Source organism: Macrobrachium rosenbergii, chromosome 48, assembly GCF_040412425.1.
Source record: "Macrobrachium rosenbergii isolate ZJJX-2024 chromosome 48, ASM4041242v1, whole genome shotgun sequence".
Lineage (NCBI taxonomy): Eukaryota > Metazoa > Arthropoda > Malacostraca > Decapoda > Palaemonidae > Macrobrachium > Macrobrachium rosenbergii.
Window position 1 is genome coordinate 34,848,251 of NC_089788.1, and position 22,517 is coordinate 34,870,767.

Genomic DNA, 22,517 nt, shown 5'->3' on the forward strand with positions numbered 1-22,517 from the left:
GATTTCCAACAAACCCTTCCGACAAGTTCATTGCTGGTTTGAGTCACATAGCAGACCAGCATCGACAGCCACTCCTTAGTGCCTCCACCAGCCATCTCCTGCTTTCACAGGAAATTTTGGTCCTTCCAGCCTGTTGTTCTGCAGCCATCATCTGTCCTCACAGCAAAACACACATTCACATGTATTCAAACTCCAGCTTCTTCCTCGTTACTTACAGCAGTGATCTAGCACTCGATGATTTAAGATACGAAATGAAAGGCCAGAAGAATGAGTTAAATGGGTGAATGACAGCTGCCACGGAAGCTTATTTGTTGTACAGAAATTATTGTTCGTGCCAGAAAGGCTTGTAGTAGTTTATTTGTTTTATTACAAGTTCTTCACGTGTATGAATAGCAAAGGTGTTAGGTGGGTGAGGAGTCTGCAGCACTTGATCTATATCATTTGAACACTGGTTCAAGTTCTCTGATAACAAAGCCAATCTTACCGCTTTATTTATTCTGTATAGCTACAAACATCTAGACATTACTGTAAGTTTCATATTATCAATGATATCTGAAATTGAGTTTTTCTACATCATAATAGTTTGAGAATCTAAGAAGTTTCTCATCTTTCCCATTCTGTTTTAAATTTTATGGTCGGAACTAGCGCAATATCTTTACTTTCTGGGACAATAGCTGGGGACTTTAGGAATTTTTAATAGCAAATTCGCTAGTTCCGACCATAAAATTTAAAACAGAATGGGAAAAGGACTGGAAACTGCTGTTCCTAGATGTATTGATCATAAGAAAACAGAACAGGTATGCATTTATATAGAAAACCCACTCCTTGTCTCCTACATTCATTTTCTGTTACCACGACGCTCCGTAAAATCATAGGGTGCAACCTATTCCTCAGAGGACTTAGGATATGTAATCATGAAAAAAGTAGACGTGTGAACCAGAGGCATGACTGTCATAAACTGATGATGGGAAGGCTGCGACGTCACAGCCAGAATGTCATAATTGGCTGAAAAAAGAGGCAGCAGCTTAGTGTTGGTTAACCTGGCCTGCCCACACCTGCAAAAATAAGTGGAGACATAAACCAGCACAAGCTTCCTGTAAGCTTTATGGAGGTTATAGTGAGCATATATACTACATCTAGGTAGTGTCACTGCACCCTCTATGACATAGTAGAAACGTCACGGTACCGAAGGGTTAAAATGCTACACTTGTTTGAAGCAACGGAACAAGTGAGGACAAATCTACTTTTCATAGAAAGAGGACTTTCATCTACTCTTTCATTCTTATGGAAGAGAGAAATACCATAAGCATAAAATAATGTACAAATAAATAACATAAACATTAATATTAAATAATTTGGTTTATGTAAAATTAAATATCAACATATCTTAATTAAATCTTTATTAATAACAGCAGGTGTGTGTTTGTAATTTAAGTATTTCATTGATTTAATATTAAGTATTGCAGGGGTTATATTAATTGTGTCAGAAGTCCTTGTGCAAATTGCGGATCCCAGTGAGGCTCTGTGCTGTAATAATTTTACTCCTTTTAGAGGCAGCTTTGGAAGGAGAATGCATAACGGCGACTTACCGAGGACCTCTTAAAACTAACTACTCCTCTTTTAATGCTTTCTTGGGCGGTGCAGGGTACAACTTGGGAAGTGAAGTGGCAGGACCTTGTTTCCAGGCATAGCGTGAAGTCCGGAGAAAGAGGGCTGTCGGCTGAAAATGTTAGTACGACTGCAGCAGAGGAGCTAGTGAAGGCGTAATGTGAAGAAGGCCCCGATTCACCTGGGCCTTCCTCTTCACCAGAAAGAATCGGTTCCGTGCCCAGACCGTCCAGGAGTTGAGGAGGGACGACTTCTCTATCCTCGGGAATACCAAGGACTTTGCGGACTACCTTTTCTAGCTTCCCTTCCAACAGAATAGACTCCTGGGAGGGCGAGGATGTAACCAAAGGCGCAGACACTTCATGTGCAGGAGGAGGAGTAAGAGGCCCAGCAATGTCAGTTGATTGCTTTTGCAGTGAAAAAAGGTAATTTGTATTATTTAAAATGTGCAAAAACTGATCATAAGAGTAATGTTGTCTGTAATAAGGATAGGCCTAATGAAAATATGTGGCATAGTAGGTATGGCCATTTAGGTGTTGATAACTTAAGGCTGTTAGTGAAAGAAGGTTTGGTAGATGGTTTGAAATTTGATGTTAATAAAGATTTGGGGTTTTGTGAAACATGTACTAAAGGAAAAATTAAGAAAACTGCCTTTCCGTAATAAAAATAAGTTGTTACTTAGATATGGAGAACCACTTGATTTAATTCATAGTGATGTGTGTGGAAAAATTAATGAAATCCTTGGTAGGAGTGTGAGTATTTTTTAACTTTCATTGATGATGCAACTCGTTGTATCTGGGTTTATGTACTCAAAGGTAAACATGAAGTATTTGAAAAATTCAAAGAATGGAAGAGTTGTATAGAGAATCAGAAAGGTCAAAAGATTAAAACCCCACGCACAAATAATGGAGGTGAATGCACATCAAATGAGTTTGAGAAATTTTGAAAGATGCCAGTATTCGGCATGAAGTTAAGTATACCTTAGTTTTACCAGACCACTGAGTACACCATACCCAAAACACCTGAGCAGAACATTGTCAGTGAAAGAATGAACACAACATTGATAGAACATGTTTGGGCAGAGGCATTGTCAACTGCTTGTTATCTGAAAAACAGAAGTCCTGCTAGAGCACTTCACCGTATGACACATTATCAGGCATTTGCTGGAATTAAGCCAAATGTTCAACAATTTTTAGAGGTTTGTGGTTGTGTTGTTAACCATGTGTCCCTAGGATGAGGGAAAAGTTGGGCTCAAAGCCATAAAGTGTATCTTTCTTGAGTTTATGGATTCTGATGTAAAAATTTACAGATTGTATGGCTGTAAGGAGAGAATGTTATATAATCGCCAATGTTATTTTCAATGAGGAACAGCATGGCGTTCAGAAGGAGAAATTTAAGTTAAGTTTGAAACTCCTATTATTGAAGCATCTCATCCACCAGATACTGCTTCAGAGGATGATGAAAATGAACAGCCTGAAGCTACAGTAAGGCAGTCAGTGAGTGGAAGCAACCACCAGAATATGCATGGTGAGTGGGTTTCAGTTGCTCACAGAGCAAACGAACCACCATCATTCACTGAAGCATTGATGGGGTGTGAAAAAAGATATTGGATTAATGCAATGAATGGGGTTTTTCACGAAAGTTTAGTGTGGATTATGACGAAACATTTTTGTCTGTTGTAAGATTTGAATCTATTCGTCTTACATGATTGCTTACCTTATTTCAAGGAGGTTTGAAACATCATATGGATGTGACATCATTTTTAAATGGTATGTACTGAGGAAGTATGTATGAAACAACCAGATAGGTTTGTAGAGCAAAGGTGAGAAAGTTTGGTTTGTAAGCTCAAGAAAGCATTTATGAATTAGGCTTAGTCTCCCAAGATGTTGGAATTGTTCTCTTGATGACAGTTTGAAAAGGCTGGAGTTTTGTACAAACTTCAGGAGATTCTTGCATTATGTCAAGTCAGAAGGAGATCCTGTATCATAGCTGTTTATGTTGATGATTTAATATTAGCGTAAATCAGATAAACGATGAAAAATTAAGTCCTCTTACAATATAAAATGAAAGACCGATGAGCCATTATTTTTAGGTGTAAAAGTTGTACAGATGCTTCCAAAGGTCAAAAGTAAAGTTAGTCAACCATCTTATGCTGAAATGTTTAAAAAAATTTGGTATAGGAAATTCAAAGCCTATAGAGACACCAATTCATCCAAGTCTAAAGATTATATAAAGCATCTGATCAATGCATAGGGTGATCCAGAACATGTATCAGTGATCAGCTGTTGAATTTATTGTATTTGTCTTTAAAAACAAGGCCAAAATCTCACATTGCTAAACCTACCATTCAGCATTGGAAAGCAGTGAAGCGTATAATGAGATATCTTAATGGTACATAATTTTGGAGATTTTACACCATATTAATGGTATTTCAAGAGATCACTAGGTATTCAGATGCTGATTGGGGAGGTGGCGATGATCCCAAAATTAACTTCCGGTTATTGTTTTGTTGTGAGTTGGGTGGTAAAACAGAGTTGTGTGGCTTTATCAACTGCTGAAACAGATTACATAGCGTTAGCTAACGCAAGCTGTTTGGTTACTTGGAAGCTAACAGGAGATTTAAGAATTTGGATATGAGGCCCAGTGTTGATTTTAGAAGACAATCAATCTGCATTGCTGTATAATAAAGGGAATCCTCAGTTTCATGGTAGATCAAGGCATATTGACATTCGTTCATTATGTGAGGATCAATGCTGACAGAAATGTAAATTCAGTTGCAACATTGCCCAGCAAATGATATGATTGCTGAGCCTGTTCACTAAGAGCCACAGTCGGAAAACTGGATCACCTCTCTCTCAGGTTGAAGCCTCTCTCCAGTCTCTCTCAGCTCTGTGCGCGAGGAGGCTGGCAGGTTATCAGATTTTTATTATCACTTATTCTCTCTTCTTTCTCTGGCTTCGTCAATGTGTTCCCCATGTCTTCGGTTTCTCCTCCTGCTCCTGCCCTCTCTCGACTCAACCCCAGATGTCGGTTCCATCCCTCCTTCACAGCCCTCTCCCCCTAAGGGCCCCCTCCTCCTCCTCCCTTTGTTATGATTAATGTTGTTTCATCCTCATAATTAAGACTGGGAATTATTGTCTTGGGAGGGGGCCAATTTATAAGGGCATCAAATCTACGTTTTCCATTCTTTGTTTGATTGTTATGTACATTGTCTCACATTATATTGTTACTTATTATTATTTCAGGCGGTTTTATGTATCTCATTGTATGCATCATTGTACTGTTTTCCATCGATATGTATATCTGTTTTACACATGTTCTGTAATGCATTATATATGTCTTCTAATGCCTGTTAACAAACACATCCTCTGTACAGACGTTGGGGGCGGTTTTAGGTCACTTAAGACAAACTTCCATTCACTTTCCACATTATAAACACCTGTCGAGAATGATAAAGAATCAGTCTTTCACTTCTGACATTTCTTGAACCTCACAGGAGATTGCATATTTAAATGTAAGGAGAATTTCTTGAGGTGTGCTTTGGATGAGGGTTATGAAGTAGAGATTGTGGTCATGCCAATCTGATTCTCACTCAAGCTAGGAATTTTGAATGTGCCAACAGTAAGTTTATATAATTTTATGTCTTAGATTAATATACACAATGCAATGCAGTGTTTTATGAGATTGGTAACCTGTGTGTCGTAGTATAAGACTTAGGATACGATTAGGTTAGCAGGTTTCAAATTGTTTAGGCTATAAGATAACACTTACGATTTGAAATGCTCTGCTTATTCTGAATGAATCAGAATACATTAGTGCCGTGACCAGGATCGCAGTGATTGGTTGTTGTAACAGTGATCTGCATTGTTGGTGCTTATGAAATTTTTAGGATTGTTGTTCTTCTTGGCAATATAGATAAAAACATGACCAGCTGATGGTGGCGGCCATTTTAGAATTAGTCACGTGTTAACCTAGCCTGAAACAGATGAGATACTTAAGTGAAATTTAATTTGAAATAAAACCCTAAGTTGTACATTGTATATGTGTAGTCAAGGGCAAATATATATATTATAACTGGCAGTGATCTTGTAAAGTCACCAATTCGGCGCCAGGATAGTGTTTCGGCGGCGCCATTAATTAAGTCTCCGCTGAGCTTGTTTTCTTTGGTGACTTCCCGTTTTCTTCAAGCTCAATTAGTCACGCCTAAAACGTGCCAGGTCACGCATTTTAATCATTTTTACTTTATGGTATTTATACGAATGTCACACATTGTGTATCACATGTTTCTTCATTCACAGGCATCAAGACTGTATCTATATTGTAACTCTGTATATTTCGTATTGTAATTCGTACTCGTTCACTGCATATTATTGTTTATTGTTTCGACCTCAGGTCACAGTCAATTCCATTGTCTCTCACGGCCCGGCGTCAGTCGGCCGCAATATAAGCCGCCTGGATCTGTAATAAATCAGCAGTAACCTTTACCTGCTCGTTTCTTTGACACCTTACAGTGGTGACCCCCGGAGTATCCCGGAGCCATTAGCGGACTCACGGCGACCCAGTCTTGGCTCCAGGATTTCTCCAAAACGCTCTTAGCGGCTAAACACGGCGCTGTAACCAGCGTTTGAGCGTGCTGACTCGTCGGCGTACCCCACCAGCGTCACTAGCGGAACCACACGGCGCACGAAAGTGCGTATCGACGCGAGTATCCCACTCCAGTAAGGGGTCAAAGGAGCGAGCATGGACGCCGGATATCCCCTCCTTCATGCAGTTAAACGCGGACCCCGCGGACTCCGAGGTTTACCTACCTCCCATCGCAACGCCGCCCGCCCCGCATCGAGGCCCTCCCGCAACTCCACACCAGCGCCCGAACACACGACGGCCGGGCAACACAATCGCGGGCCGCCCTCACCCTAAAGCTGCCGTTTACGCAGGGGAACCCATCGAGGTGGCTGCGCAGGGTGAAGAGCCACTTCAGAATCGCGGACCTCACGGACGAAATCCTACAGGCCGACACAGTGCTCAACGCCCTTCCGGAGGACGTGTACAACAAACTCATCTCGCGGTACCCGAAACACTCACCCTCACATACAGCACCACAAAAGTTCCTCCTCGAAGCTTGCTCCTGCCCATCGCCGAGCGGGCCGCCCGTGCTATCGACCTTGCCAATAATCCACGCCACGACCTCAATCCAAGAGACGCTTGGGGCATGGTCGTATATCTCCTGTCAACACCAGTCTTGGGTGGCACGAACAAGCGGCAGGAGATAAGCTTCGTACGGGAAATTTTCCTTCGCCAACTCCTCCCGGAAGTACGCAACCAGATCGCTCACCCCTACACCATGCCTGTCGAGGACCTCAGAGAGGCGGCACAACACCTCACAGACTCCGTCAAGGCTTCACAGCGGCTAAAACCGGCCACTCAGCCGGTCAGCTCCGTCCAGCCTGAAGAGGACGTAGAGCAGCCCGTCAACGCCATCGCCAACAGACGTCCACCGAACCACAGTAGACGATGGTCCCCGGCTTCTGTCGCTATCACAAGTGGTTCGGAAAGGACGCCCGAAACTGCCTGCCGCCCTGCTCGTTCAACCGTTCAAAACGGGGTGGCGGCGGCCAGCAGGACAGGCCGCCATGGCAGCCGAAGAACCCAGGGCCTCAAAAACAGTAGGTTTTTACCCCGCGACACCGTCTCCGGCAGGATGATGCTGGTCGACACAGGAGCCTTTAAGTCGGTCTTCCCAGCATCCAGAGAGGACCGCAACCAGGCACCAGACCCGGCCGCCTTCCTGACGGCCGCCAACGGAACCCCCATCCTCTCCTACGGCACCAGGCTCCTGTCGGTCTCCATCCTTGGCCAGAGTTACTCCTGGGACTTCATCGTCGCGGACGTAGGAACCCCACTCCTGGGGGCCGATTTTCTGGCGCACTTCGGCCTGCTAGTCGACGTGGGGCGCAAGCGCCTCCTCGATACCGACTCCTGCCGGTCTCTCCCGTTAACGGCGGGACCCAAACCCACCATCAGCGCCGTCGCCCCCCACCAGTACGCACACCTTCTGTCGGAGTTCCCTGAGGTGTTTAAGCCTGAGCCGCCAAGTCCCGGGGCCCCAGCCAAGCACGGCATATACCACCATATAGTGACTAAAGGGCCCCGACACATAAAGTTCCGCAGGCTTCCCCTCAGCGCCTTCAGGAGGCGAAAAAGCATTCGCGGAGATGGAACGGATGGGCATCTGCAGGAAAGCCTCCAGTCCATGGGCCTCCCCCTCCACATGGTGCAGAAACCGGACGGCTCCTGGAGACCCTGCGGCGACTACAGACGGCTCAACATCGCAACGGAGCCCGACCACTACCCTCTGCCCAATATGCAAGACCTCACGGCCTCCTTTCACGGGGCCAAAATATTCACTAAATTGGACCTTCTTAAATCTTATTTTCAGGTACCTGTTGCGCCAGAGGACATACCAAAGACAGCCATCATCACGCCCTTCGGGTCCTATGTGTTCGCCTTCTCCACCTTCGGGCTGAGGAACGCCGGGGCCACCTTCCAGCGGCTCATGGACAGCATCCTGGGGACCTAAAATTCTGCGTCTGCTCGTCGACGACATTCTCATATTTTCCAGGTCTCACAGCGAACACCAGAGGCACATCAAAGCAGTCCTCCAGCGCCTCCAAGAAAAACGGCCTCGTCGTCCGTTTTGACAAGTGTACCTTCGGCGTCCAGAAAGCAGAGTTCCTGGGTCGCGAGGTATCTCCGACAGGCGTCCGCCCTCTTACATCGAAAGTGGCAGCCGTAGCAAAGTTCCCGACACCCACCTCCATCAAGGCCGTCCAGGAGTTCCTTGGGATGGTAAACTTCTACAGGCGCTTCATCCCCGGGACAAGACACCACGGCCCCCTGACGGAAGTCCTAAAGGTCAACCGAAGTCCCTGTCTTGGGACCCAGCCAGCAGCAGGCCTTTTCCCTGACGAAGGCCGCCCTCACCAAGGCAACCGCCTTGGCACACCAGGATCCCAAGGCTCCCCTCCAGCTGACGACAGACGCCAGTAACGTTGCCTGCGGTGCTGTTCTGGAGCAAATCATCAACGGCGCCCCCCAGCCCATCGCCTTCTTCAGCAAGAAGTTCAATCCCGCAGAGTCCCGATACAGCACCTTCGACAGGGAACTCTGCGCGATGTACCGCGCAGTTCGGCACTTCAAGTTCCTCCTGGAGGACGCCCTTCACAATCTTCACAGACCACCAGCCACTGGTTCACGCTTTCACGAAGCAAGGGGACGCATGGTCTTCCAGACAGCAGCGCCACCTCTCAGCCATAGCCGAATTTACCTGTTCCGTCCAGGTACCTCCCCGGCAAGAAAAATCCCGTAGCAGACGCCCTCTCCAGAGTCGAGTTGAACGCAGTGCAGCTTGGCGAGATTACCAGGACCTTGCCAGAGAACAGGCGCTGACCCAGAAACCCCAGCATACCGCACCGCCATCACATCCCTCAAGTGGCGGACGTGACCCTCGCCCCCCGGAGGCCCCAGCCTGCTCTGTGACATCAGCACAGGCCAGCCCCGCCCTTGGTTCCAGCCTCACGCCCGCCAGGTATTTGACATCATCCACGGCCTCTCACACCCCTCCGGCAGGACCACGGCCAAACTGCTTTCAAAAAGTTCGTCTGGCACGGGTGCAAAAAGGACGCCACAGCCTGGGCAAAACAGTGCCTGCAGTGCCAGACCAGTAAAGTGGGTCGTCACGCAGTCGGGGCAGGCGAAGTTCCCACAGCCAGGGCGCCGCCGCCACATCCACATCGACGTCGTCGGGCCCCTTCCCCATCAGGCGGATCCAGATACCTCCTCACGGTGGTAGACCGTTCGACGAGGTGGCCCGGCCACGCCCATGCAAGAAGCCACCGCCAGCGCGCGCGCCGAGGCCCTGCTCTCCAGTTGGGTTAGCCGCCCGGCCCCGGACCACATCACAACCGACAGGGGCCCCGCTTTCCTCTCCGAGCTGTGGTCTGCCCTGGCTCAACTGCTGGGAACCACGCACCACACCACCACAGCGCACAACCCAGCGGCCAACGGCCTGGTTGAACGGTTCCACAGGTCCTTAAAGTCATCCCTCATGGCCGCTGCACCGCCGAGGACTGGAAACATCAGCTGCCGTGGGTCCTCCTCGGGTTGAGGACCGCCCCAGAGCCGACGGCACCCCATCCGCAGCTGAACAAACCTGGGGAACCCCTCGTGGTGCCGGGAGAGCTCGTGACGGTGATCGCCACTCCCCATCTCTGCAGAGGCTCCCGCGACGTGGCGGCAAGTTAAGCGCCTTGCAGGCGCTCATACATCGACAGAGCAACCACCTTCGTGCCGCCACAGCTGTCATCCGCCACCCACGTCTTCGTCAGAGTCGACGCCGTCCGTCCACCACTAACTAAGCCCTACAGGGGACCCTTCCGCGTGCTGGAGCGGAACAGCAAGGCGTTCCGGCTGGCATTTCCAGGCAAGAACGACTGGGTTTCCATAGACCGGCTAAAGCCCGCCTTCCTGTCGGAGAGTCCCGGCAGCGTCGCAGCACCCCTTCCGCCCAAACGCACTCCAGCACGCCTGGATCTGTAATAAATCAGCAGTAACCTTTACCTGCTCGTTTCTTTGACACCTTACAATCTACCATTGATTGACTTGAAGAGGTGTGGCCAACTTTTAAATATTATATTTGCTAGTGCGGTATATATATTTTTTTGGAGCTGGCAGTTTGTACACTCTTTCAGTATTAAGAACTTATATATTTGGTGTTGCTAAATTATAGACTAAGATTTCTGACCTGGAAGAATTAAAGATGTGATAACTAACTGGCCAAAAAAGGTTGAAACCACTATTGATGCAGGTGATATCAATAGTATTTCTTCATTGAGAGACTCCTTGAAGGAATATTTGCAGAAAATCCAGGAATTGGATAATGAAACATTGGATCTAACGGATCCTGGAGGACAACCTGACCAAATTATGAATCAAGCTGAATATAGCCTAAAGGTAGGCACTGAAATTCATAAACTAAACTCCTCCATTATGAGTCTCCTAGCTGTAAAGGGTGAACCTAGTGCACTGATATTGCCTGTTAAAGCTAGTGTAAAGTTACCCAAATCAGACCTCAAACATTTCGATGGTGATGTATCAGAATGGAATTCATTTTGGAGACTTTATGAAGTATCAGTACACCAACATACTGATTTTGAGAAAATAGAGAAATTTTCTTATTTGAAGGGCCTATTGGAAGGTGAGGCTCTGGAACTGATATTAGAAGATGATAAATATTTACAAGCAGTGAACTTATTAAAAGAGACATATGGCAGGAAAGACAAATTAAAGGAGACATATGGCAGGAAAGACAAAATCAAGTTGTATTTAGTTAGAAAACTCTTCCAAACTGAGACTCCCAAGGCAGATGCAGAATCACTACAAGGTTTTAGAGTGCAATTCGAATGCTGCATAAGATTACTGGAGAGTGAACAGCTGGAATTGAGTGAACTGTATACCATCTTGCTCTACAACAAACTACCTAGTAGTGTAAGTGAAATAATAAAACGAATGCTTGGAGAAGATTGGCTGAAATTTGACACCTTTAAAAAATATCTTGAAGAAGAAATACACAATTTGAGGGCTTTTCCACAGACTGAACCAGTAAAAGCTAATACATTAACAACGGTATCTGCTTTCACAGTAGTACAAGGGCAATCTGTGAGACCAAAAGAACATTGGTAAGGCCTAAAGAAAATACAAAGAAAGCCAAGGTAAACCAGGTTAAAGTATGTGCACTTTGCAGAGGCAATCATTCATGGGCACATTGTAAATCCCATGTAACCAGAGGAGGAATGATAGAACGACTCAGAACTCTGAGTTTGTGTTTCATATGTGCATCCAATAAACACTTCAGTTCCGACTGTGACAAGCAAGCTGTAATAACGGCTGCACTGTTAGACAGCGTAGTGCTATATGCGATCGAAACCAACCGAATAAATCTAAGGTATGTGGGGTACTAGTTGGAACACTCTTTGACGAATACCAGACAGAGAAATAAGACTATGAGAGAGGTGCGAAATAATGAGCAGGAAGACAAGTACTGCTGGTTTATTGATGAAGCGAGCCGCTTATAAAGTGTACTTCGCAGAGACCGCTGGTACAAAGATTTACAGGTGACCTGAGGTCAAACTATTTCTATACAAAAACAGGTCAAGTTCATACAGAAAACATAGTGATTAATAATGTCTGACGTGTTACAAAAATACCTCGTTACATGTACATAAAGCATGATCATTCGGAAAGACAATAAAATATATAATTTACAAATATGGTGGTAAATATGTGATTTTGCCGACCCCAGGTCGATGTGAAGGCACCTCAGAAAACAGGATGTTCATTATAGAGAATGTGTTGAGTGGGGACTTTACAATACTCCCCCCACAAGACAGAGGTAACATCTGATCAAAGCAGGTATCTGCTGGGGCGACGAAGGGGGCCTCGCTTCCTGGATGTCAACTGGAGAGGGTGGTCGCCTTCCTCGGTGCCCTCTGGAGCGGTTTGTTGGTGTGCCTTCCTGTCTGGGCTTTTCGGGGATGCCCACGCCTCTTTCCTGCGCACGGGGGTGTCCGAGGGGGTGCCACCCCCTGCGGGAGGCTTTGGGAAACGCCTCCAACGTCCTCCTCCAGGAATGAGGGTTTGAGACGATCTACGGATATCCAGTCTTCCTGCCCGTGGACGGCTACTCGGATTGCCTTCTTGTTTCTGTCCAGTACCAGGAAAGGCCCTCTGTAGGGCCTGGTTAAGGGTGGGCGTACGGCGTCGCCCCTGATGAAGATGTGGGTGGCAGAGGATAGCCTGGGGGGCATGAAGGGGGACGTCCTGTCGGTGAATGTCCTTTGGCAGGGGGCAAACTTTCCAATCCTGTCACAGAGTCTCTGCATCCCTTTGTCAGTAAAGTCCCCACTCAACGCATTCTCTATTATGAACATCCCATTTTCTGCAGTGCCTTCACATCGACCTGGGGTCAGCAAAATCACATATTTACCACCATATTTGTAAATTATATATTTTATTGTCTTTCCGAATGATCATGCTTTATGTACATGTAACGAGGTATTTTTGTAACACGTCAGACATTACTAATCACTATGTTTTCTGTATGAACTTGTTCTGTTTTTGTATAAAAATAGTTTGTACACTGGGGAGAAAATGTGAAACTTCCTGGCTTGGATTGTGCTGATGATGTGGTTTCGATCTGCAAGGGACCAGCAAAGATGCAGAGTGTGTTGAATTGTCTAGTGAGTGAAGGTCGAAAGGCTGGTTTGTTTATTAATAGTGGAAAAACTGAAATCATGAATATGAATATTGAAAATGCACAGGATTGTCTAATTAAAGGTTTGGTCGAAAAGCAAGTGGATAAGATAAGGATGGTTCTCTGAGCACAGAATTTATGGAAAGATTAAAAAAGGCTCATCAGGCAATTGGACTGCTTAAAAATATTTGGAATAACAGAAATTTTTCTGTGCATGCAAAAATCAAAATTTATAAGGTAATGGTAAGGAGTATTTTGATTTATTGCCATGAGTCATGGTACAGTACAGTGACTTCAGATAATAAATGATTAGCATTTGAAAGTAAGGCGCTCAAAAGAATATTGGGAATTAATTGGAGGGATAGGATATCAAATAACAGAATTAGAGAAGTAATGGGGATGCAGCTGGTCGATGAGTATGTTAGATTCTAACACTGGAAGTGGCTAGGCCAGTGTATAGAGATATATATATATATATATATATATATATATATATATATATATATATATATATATATATATATATATATATATATATATATATATATATATATATATATATATATATATATATATATATATATATTGTAACGACTTGTTACAGTAATTTTTTTTTTTTTTTTTTTAATCCAGGTTATGACATATAGCTTTCAAAATGCCATACTACATAGACAAGGCTCGTCTAAGAGCAGGAATACCAGTGACACAATTCAATGGAAGCACTCAAAGGGATAATTGATAGACATTAACATAATATTTAGGAATTTATTACACAGTTTAAACATTTAACAGGTCCCCGAATAACTGAATAAAGGGACAAAAAAAAAAAACACGTTCACCTACAATGCACAGTCACTACCTTCAATCACCTCATCCATGCTAACCCACCGATCTATCATACGATAGATAAAGAAACAGGTTAGAGAAAAAGCTAGAAACGAAACTGTCACACTACAACGTAATTCTCTCACATACGACAGGAAGAGACACAGGAGGGGAAGAGAACCTTAATCCTAATATTTACAAACTCGAAATTAAACATATTTACAATTAGATTAAAGCTATTTCCTTTGCTTAAATGATCCTAATTGACACCAACACCGATGAATTTTGACAAATGCAGCCCTTGGGTATCAAGCACAGGACTGTCTCAATAATCGCGAAGATGTGGACCGTAGAACAGGGGTCGTCTCTTATAAATACAAAAACTGATAATTCACGGAAGGCACGCTTACCCTTCTTCGTGACCAAAAGGCCTCCTAACGGCCCCGAAAGACTTGACACGGCAGGGAGGCAGAGCCACAGTAGGTAGAGAGGCGGTGCAGCAGAGAGGCGGTGCAGGAACGTATAGAGAGGCGATGCAGCAGAGAGGCAGCACAACAGAGGGCAGGATGTTCCCCATCAACACCCGCAGGAGACGTATATATTCCAGGATATGTCACCCAAAAGTACAGGATGGCTTCTTGTGATATCATGATAAAGAGCCACCACCAGCAATAAGGCACCCAATGACACGCCCTCAAAATGTCCGCCACAACAACAGACACAAGACAGGTCGCCAAAGGAATACACAGCCACAGTTGCCGTTATAGGTCGAGTTCTTTCCTATAAGGAGCCGAGTACCGTAATCCCCCTTAAATCACACCCAATGTCCATAAAACACCTTCGTTGGGAGAAAACGAAGGCTCAAAACCATCCAGTGCTCGTACATGCAAAGAAAAAGAAACTTCATGGGCGAGGTATCAATTACAAACTAACAAACCCTTGGTGGGAGCGAAAGACCTATCCAGCTATTCGAGGCTCGAGAGAGAAAACGAAAATAAATGAAAACTTGGAAAGAACTGAACAAGATATTTACGTTAATAAGAGCCACGAACACAAAACTAAGCAGCTTAAAGTTACAATATATATATATATATATATATATATATATATATATATATATATATATATATATATATATATATATATATATATATATATATGTATGTATATATGTATATATATTTCTACGTTTTTCCGTTGTTTTAGTTTGAAATATGCTCTGTGAGACAGGTAGCAACGATTTAAGGTAATTTAGCCTTGTGATTCTGACTTTGTGGGTACAGGAAAACGTAAAAAAAAAAAGGAAAACAAAGGAGAATTTCATACGAGCATAGGGCTCTTGTTACTGAGGGAAATATTACGTAAAACACGTGGGCAAATTTAAAGGAGTGTATTTACATAAATGACATCAGTACGGGAGAGAAGAACTCAAGTAGATTCCTGATCCTGAAGGGGATTCCTACGGGATTAAATGAAACTGGGGAATTCCAGACACAGTCCGAGAAGCTTCCACGAAATAGGGTCCCTCTGAAATGAGAGATATGCACATTATACGCCAGTAATGAAATAGACAAAGGAATAATGAATTCGAGGCTGCACTGAGGGTGCCAAAGGAGTAATAAAGACTTAATACTGCCGATGCAAGAGGTGCACGGACATTAGACAAGGGTGATTTCTGGCTTTCTCTTTAAGCAAATATTACGAGACAAAAGCGTGACTGAAATGGGGCTCTTCCAGGGCACTTTACCTTAGCAGATTTTCCGAGGGCGCATAGAAGGCGGTCCGTGGATGACTTGCGATTTCCGAGGGCGAGTTTCTTCCACGTGGTGAGATGCAAGGGCTTCCGTAAAGGGGCAAGGCGATGGGGACTCCTCAAAACTCCAAGCAATGGCATGTGGGCTCGAGGCAGGCCACCGGTGGAGCGAACACTTGGAATACGATCGAAGGGCACGAGGAAAAGTATACTTTGGAAAGGGCCACGTGGGTAGGCTGCAAGGGCATCGATGGGGCCAGGTGTTGAGGGCGTCTTCACTCCATATCTTCCAGCCCGCGTGTGTGTCGAGACCTCGTGGGTTTTGCCTTTTATCCCCTCCTATGGGGCAGGGGTGCGTCCAACACAGGGTTTTGACTCATTGCACCCTGCCCGCAGGGGAGGTTTTGCCTGTAAGAAAAACGCCCAAGACAGATTACTTTTGCCTCGAAGGAAAGTTCTGTTTTAAAAAGGGAGCAGCCTTAATCTTTTATGCCCTTGTATTTCTGACCGTGCTAAATCGATAGACAGATGGTCTATCGATCAGCCGGCTGGCAGTAAATGAAACACAACAAAGAGGGGGCAACTTGAAGCGAATCTTGCTAATCATAATAATATATATATATATATATATATATATATATATATATATATATATATATATATATATATATATATATATATATATATATATATATATACATATATATATAATTTATATGAGTTTATGTATATAAATTGCATAATTATGCAGCAGACGAGCTGAGCTGACCATAATCACGGAGAAGCCACATAGGTCTAAGAAAACTATATCTAAAATCAAAATAACCGCCATTCCTTGTTACTGCATTTTTCTCGATCTAAGGCGTTGCCATTACAAAAGAGGACTACATCACAGGCAAAACAGTGATGAAATCACAAAAGGGGTAGTAAAGCCCAGCCACAAGAGACAGATACAGTATGTAGGTCAGGGGACACAAAGGAAGGGGTAGGTCGTAGGGTTTTACTCTGCAACCTGATAAATTATGATGAAAAAGAAATGTAGAAGTAGGAGTCGTTTCTCAGTCAGTACAGAAGGCAAGAACCATTACAGTATGCATATTATAGGTTTCGGTTTGGACGAACCACCACTGATGATGTGAAAATCATGCAAGAGCTCCTGATTCCAGTATCACCCAACACTGACCCATCCCAGCTTTTTGTTGAACATTACTTTGGTCTCCGTAACAGCAACAGCTACAATCAGAATCAGTTCGTCCATATTATTCTTGACGACAAAGAAGAAAAAAGAAGAATTAAACCATAAAAAACCGAAAAAAATGTTACCCACTAAGAAGCGTTGCGTTTATATGATTGCGCACTTCTAAGTGAATACATTTGCTATATGTCTTCAAATTGTATTGCTAGAAGTGCCAGTGTCTATCTCTTCAGGTATAATTAGTGTTGTGCATATTATAATGTCACTCGCTTTTTATACTGATTGAGAAAAGACTCCTACTTCTATTTTTCGCTTTTATCATAATATAATTTATCAGGTTGCGGAGTAAAACCCTACAACATACCCCTTCCTTTGTATCCCCTGACCTCCATATCTGTCTACTGTGGCTGGGCTTTACTATTCCGTTTGTGATTTCACCACTTTTTTGCCTGTGATTCTCTATGATGTTGGGAGGAGTCCGAGCACTTCGGGCAGGAAAGCACAAGTCACTGGATATGGCGTAAAGGCTTTCACACTTTGATGACTTGGACGTTGACATGGTATTCCGACTCATTCAGAATAAGTAGAGCATTTCAAATAAAAAATGTTATCATATAGCCTAAACGATTTGAAACCTGCTAACCTAATCGTAGCCTAAGTCTTATAATACAACACCCAGGTTACTTCACTCATATGCCATTCCAAATTGCACTTAAAACACTGCATTGAATTGTGTATATTAATCTATGACATAAAATTATATAAACTTACTGTTAGCGCATTCAATATTCCTAGCTTGAATGAGAATCAGATTAGCATGAGCACAATCTCTACTTCATAACCCTCATCCAAAGCACACCTCAAGAAATTCTCCTTACATTTAAATATGCATATCTCCTAAAGGAATTCCTTAAGTGAACTTTAAGTTGAAAAGGAATACTTAAGTGGACTTGAGGCACCGACGACTATGGCTGCATTCCCTCTTCTTGAGTCCCTATTAGATCTACACTACACCAAGGCTGTGACGAGACTGGCCTGTCACAACTGTTGCTTACCAACACCAAATGTTCGGCTAACTGCCTGACAAACAACCGATGCATGAGACAGTCAAAACAACTCTTTTCATTACTAAATACAAACACAACAAAACATATCTTTCTTCTACATAATACACATTTCCACTATGTAAATTTAGAAAGAATACGTAAAACTATACCACAACTAGCGGAAAAGTGCAATCTCTCTTGTCAAAGTTTCGACATACTCCCCCCAAGAAAAACTTATGCCTACATTATTTACAATAGTCCTGTTCTTATCAATGCCTTTCTGGCTTCTGCAGCTATTTGAGCAGTCCCTCTGCTCAGGCAGGTGTTTGACTGAATGTCTTCTGTCGCAGGATTAATTTCCCTTATCTCCTGCCACAGCAATAAGGGGTATAACTTAATTACAGGTCTCATGAGCTGGCTATGGGCCATTCTTATAGTAGCCACTCTTGGGACCTTGCCTCGCCCCATATGTAACTCAATCACTTGGCCCAACATCCACTTGCTCCTTGGCCATTCGTCTTGAACGAGGACTACTTCCCCTATCCTGGGCCAAGAGCCATGCATTGTTCCTACTTGATTGGTCTCTCCAACATGGTCTTAAGATATTCTAATGCCGCTACAAACGTGGTGGCATTGACACTCAACATGAGTGCTGTGAAACCTCTTCTGCTGCAGAACTTTCTAAAACTCATGAGGAACGAGTTACAGAACTTTCTAAATCTCATGAGGAACGAGTTACAGGACTGGTTATCAACTAGTTCCACATGAATGCCTCTGGTTATTGGGCACATAAATAAGATGATATAAGCCTTCTCAGGGCTCTGTCCTTTCCCCTTACCCATAATGCGCCAGTGTAATCCATTCCTGTGGTAATGAAAGGTTGCTTACAGTGCACCCTGAACTCAGGTAATGGAGGAACTATATTGGGCCTATATGGCCTCCCCTATGTTCTCCTGCAAATAACACAATGGTGTAATATACTCTTAGTTAATTGCCTTATCTGTGGGATCCAGAACTCCTGCCTGACACTCACCACAGTTGTATTTACACCCATAAGAGCATTAGCACCATGATGTTCTTTAATAATTACCTGAGTAACATAGCAACTCTTTGGCAATAGTATAGGGAACTTAGCAGGCTCAGGTAACTGTCGTGTTCTAGTCTACCCTTACACCTTATTACTCTGTTGTCCAGGTAAAGATTCAACTGGTGTATGAGAGCTAGTTGTGGTTTTCTTACCCCCTTCATCAAACTCTCGTATTCTTCTTTGAAAAAATCCCCTTTGTATGATGGCAATAGTCTTATTCTTTGCCTCTTGGAGTTCTTCCAAGGTCAATTCACCATGCCTCTTCATATTGGTTGAACCCATACAATTATTAAAAAATCGTAGGATCAATGCTGTGGTCCTATAGACCTTTTTAACCTCTCCCAATTCAGCAAGTGAGTATTATCATTCAGGTTATCCCCTACATTACTGACGAAAATGTTCTCTTCCCTACCCTGCACAAGTGATCCACCAACCCATGACCTATCTATTGGCTAAGAGAAATTTTTTAACCAAGGGGGTCCCTCCCACCAGAAAGAACTATCCAAGATCATTTCTGTCCTTTTCCCAGATGTCAACCAGTCACTAGGATTATCATCTTTAGGCACACAGGACAAGACCGCCTCTGGAATGAACGATTTTATTTCCTGTACTCTATTTTTCACAAAGACAGTGAGAACACTTTTCGATACTAACCAACTTAGGATGACTTTACTGTCCGACCAAACGAACAGTTCTACAAACTCATCCTTCTCAAAAGATTCTTTAATAAATTTGGCCATTCTTGCTGCTAGCAATACTGCCATCAACTCAAGTTTTGGAATAGTTAATTCTTTAATGGGCACTATTCTTGCCTTTGTCACCATTAAATAAGAGTTTTTGAACTTAACTCTATAGGCTACACAAGTTTCAGAAGGACACTCAGTATCTAGAACACTGCTAGAAAATCCTGAAAGATCAGGAGGGTAAGAGATTCATAGAGAGAGTGGAATATGTTAAAACAGAGGAAGACTGTCATTTCTTGGCACATCATGGTGTTAAAAAGGGGAGTGCAACAGCCCCTTTTAGGATAGTATTTGACTGTTTGGTCATGTGAGAGAGGTGCAAAATAATGAACAGAAAGACAAGTACTGCTGGTTTATTGATGAAGCGGCCTGCTTACAAAGTGGCGTGAGGACGTCTGCATATAACGCAGAGACCACAGGTACAAAGATTTACAGGTGACCTAAGGTCAAAATATTTCTCTACAAAAACAGGACAGGTACATACAGAAAACATAATGATTAACAATGTCTGGTCTGTTATAAAAATACTCTGTTACATATACATAATACACGGTCACTTGAGCAGACAATAAAATATACAATTCACAATAATGATAATAATTTGTGTCCGTCCGACCCTAGGTCGAATGTGAAGGCACCGCAGAAAACGGGATGTTCATTACAGAGAATGAGTTGAGCGGGGACTTTACAATACTCCCCCCCCCAAGACGTTGGTAATGTCCGATCAAAGCAGGCATCTGCTGGGGTAACGGAGGGGGCCCCACTTTCTCGATGTCAACTGGAGGGGGTGGTCACCTTCCCCGGCGCCCTCTGGAGCTGTGTGTTGGGGTGTTCCCCTGTCTGGTTTCGGGGTTTTCCGGGGGCGCCCACAACGTTTTCCTGCACATGGGGCTGGCCGGGGGCTGCTGTCTCCTGTGGGAAGCTTTGGGAACCGCCCCCGACGTCCTCCTCCAGGAATGCGAGCTTGAGGCAGTCTGTCAATACCCAGTCTACCCTTCCATGGACAGCTACCCGGAATGCCTTTTTGTTCCTCTCAAGCACAAGGAAAGGTCCTCTGTAGGGCCTGGTTAGTCGTGGCCGCATGACGTCGTCCCTGACGAAGATATGGGTGGTGGAGGACAGACCGGGAGGCATGAAGGGGGACGTCCTATCCATGTATGTCCTCTGGCAGGGGGAGAACTTCCCAACCCTGTCACGGAGCCTCTGCATTGCTATGTCGTCCCTGTCTTGTGCGACGAGTTCCCCCTGGACCACCAGGGTCTCCCCATAGATTTTTTCTGCTGAGGAGGGGTTGCTGTTGGCTCTGGGGGCGGTTCTCAATCTGAGGAGGACCCAGGGCAGCTGGTACTCCCAATTCTCAGAGGTGCAACGAGCCATGAGGGATGCCTTCAGGGACCTGTGGAACCTTTCCACCATTCCGTTGGCTGTGAGGTTGTAGGCGGTAGTGCTGTGGTGAGTGGTCCCCAGCAGGCGTGCCAGGCCAGTCCACAGCTCGGATAGGAAAGTGGGACCTCTGTCTGTCGTTATATGGTCCGGGACACTGAACCAGCTGATCCAGCTGGAGAGGAGGCCTTCTGTACACACAATGGAGGTGGCTTCTTCCGTGGGCGTTGCTTCAGGCCACCTGGTGGAGCGGTCGACGACTGTTAGAAGGTATCTTGTTCCTCCTGGTGGGGGAAGAGGACCCACCACGTGGATATGGATGTGCCCGAAATGTCTCTTCGGCTGGGGAAACTCGCCCACCCCAGACTCGTTGTACCGCCCTACTTTGCTGGCCTGACACTGCATGCACTGCCTTGCCCAGGCTGCCGCGTCCTTCCGTATGCCGTGCCAGACGAACTTCTCCATCAGTAGCTTGGCCATCGTCCTTCCGGAGGGGTGGGATAGTCCGTGGATGACGTCGAAGACAAGCCAATGTTGGGAGGCAGGCGCCAGTGGGCGGGGGTGGCCAGTGCTCACGTCGCTCAGCAGTGTTGACCCCGCAGGGCCGAGGGGCATGTCCTCCCACTTCAGCGACATGATGGCTGTGCGGTAGGCTGGGGTCTCTGGGTCGGCGGCCTGTTCACGGGCAAGGTCCTCATAGTCGATCCTGAGCTGCACTGCATCGATCTCGATCCTCGAGAGTGCGTCTGCTACTGGGTTCTTCCTGCTGGTGAGGTATTTGATGGTGCAGGTGAACTCCGCAACGGCTGTGAGGTGCCGCTGCTGCCTAGAGGACCATGTGTCCCCCAGCTTCGTGAAGGCGTGGACCAGAGGCTGGTGGTCAGTCCAAATCATGAAGGGCGTACCCTCCAGGAGGAACTTGAAGTGACGTACCGCCTGGTATACTGTGAAGAGTTCCCTGTTGAAGGTGCTGTAGCAGGATTCGGTGGGGCTGAGTTACCTGTTGAAGAAGGCGATGGGCTGAGGGGTCCCGCTGATGACTTGTTCCAGGACAGCTCCGCAGGTGACATTGCTGGCGTCCATCGTCAGCTGGAGGGGAGTGCTGGGGTCCTGGTGAGCCAAAGATGTTGCCTTGGCGAGGGCGGCCTTCGTCAGGGAGAAAGCCTTCTGCTGGTCGGGGCCCCATACTAAGGTCTTTGGACGACCCTTGAGGCCCTCCGCCAGGGGGGCCATGGTGTGCGCGATCCCTGGGATGAATCTCCAGTAGTAGTTGACCATTCCAAGGAATTCTTGTACGGCCCTGTTGGTGTATAAAATATATATTTAAATATATATTCCTATAACATTTTGTAAAAAGTTTATGGCTATTTTGGGTGATTGAGAAATTTTCTTTATGATCGGTAATTACCTTACATGGAGAAACATTCCTTGGAATTGGTGATTATCTCAGTAGTTTACTTTATAAAATCTTTGAATTTGTTTCTTTTAATTTGTTTGTTTTAATTTAATTCCGGTTTGTTCAATTAATGTTTGAGGCTTTATTTTTCCTAAATCACAGTAAATAAAATT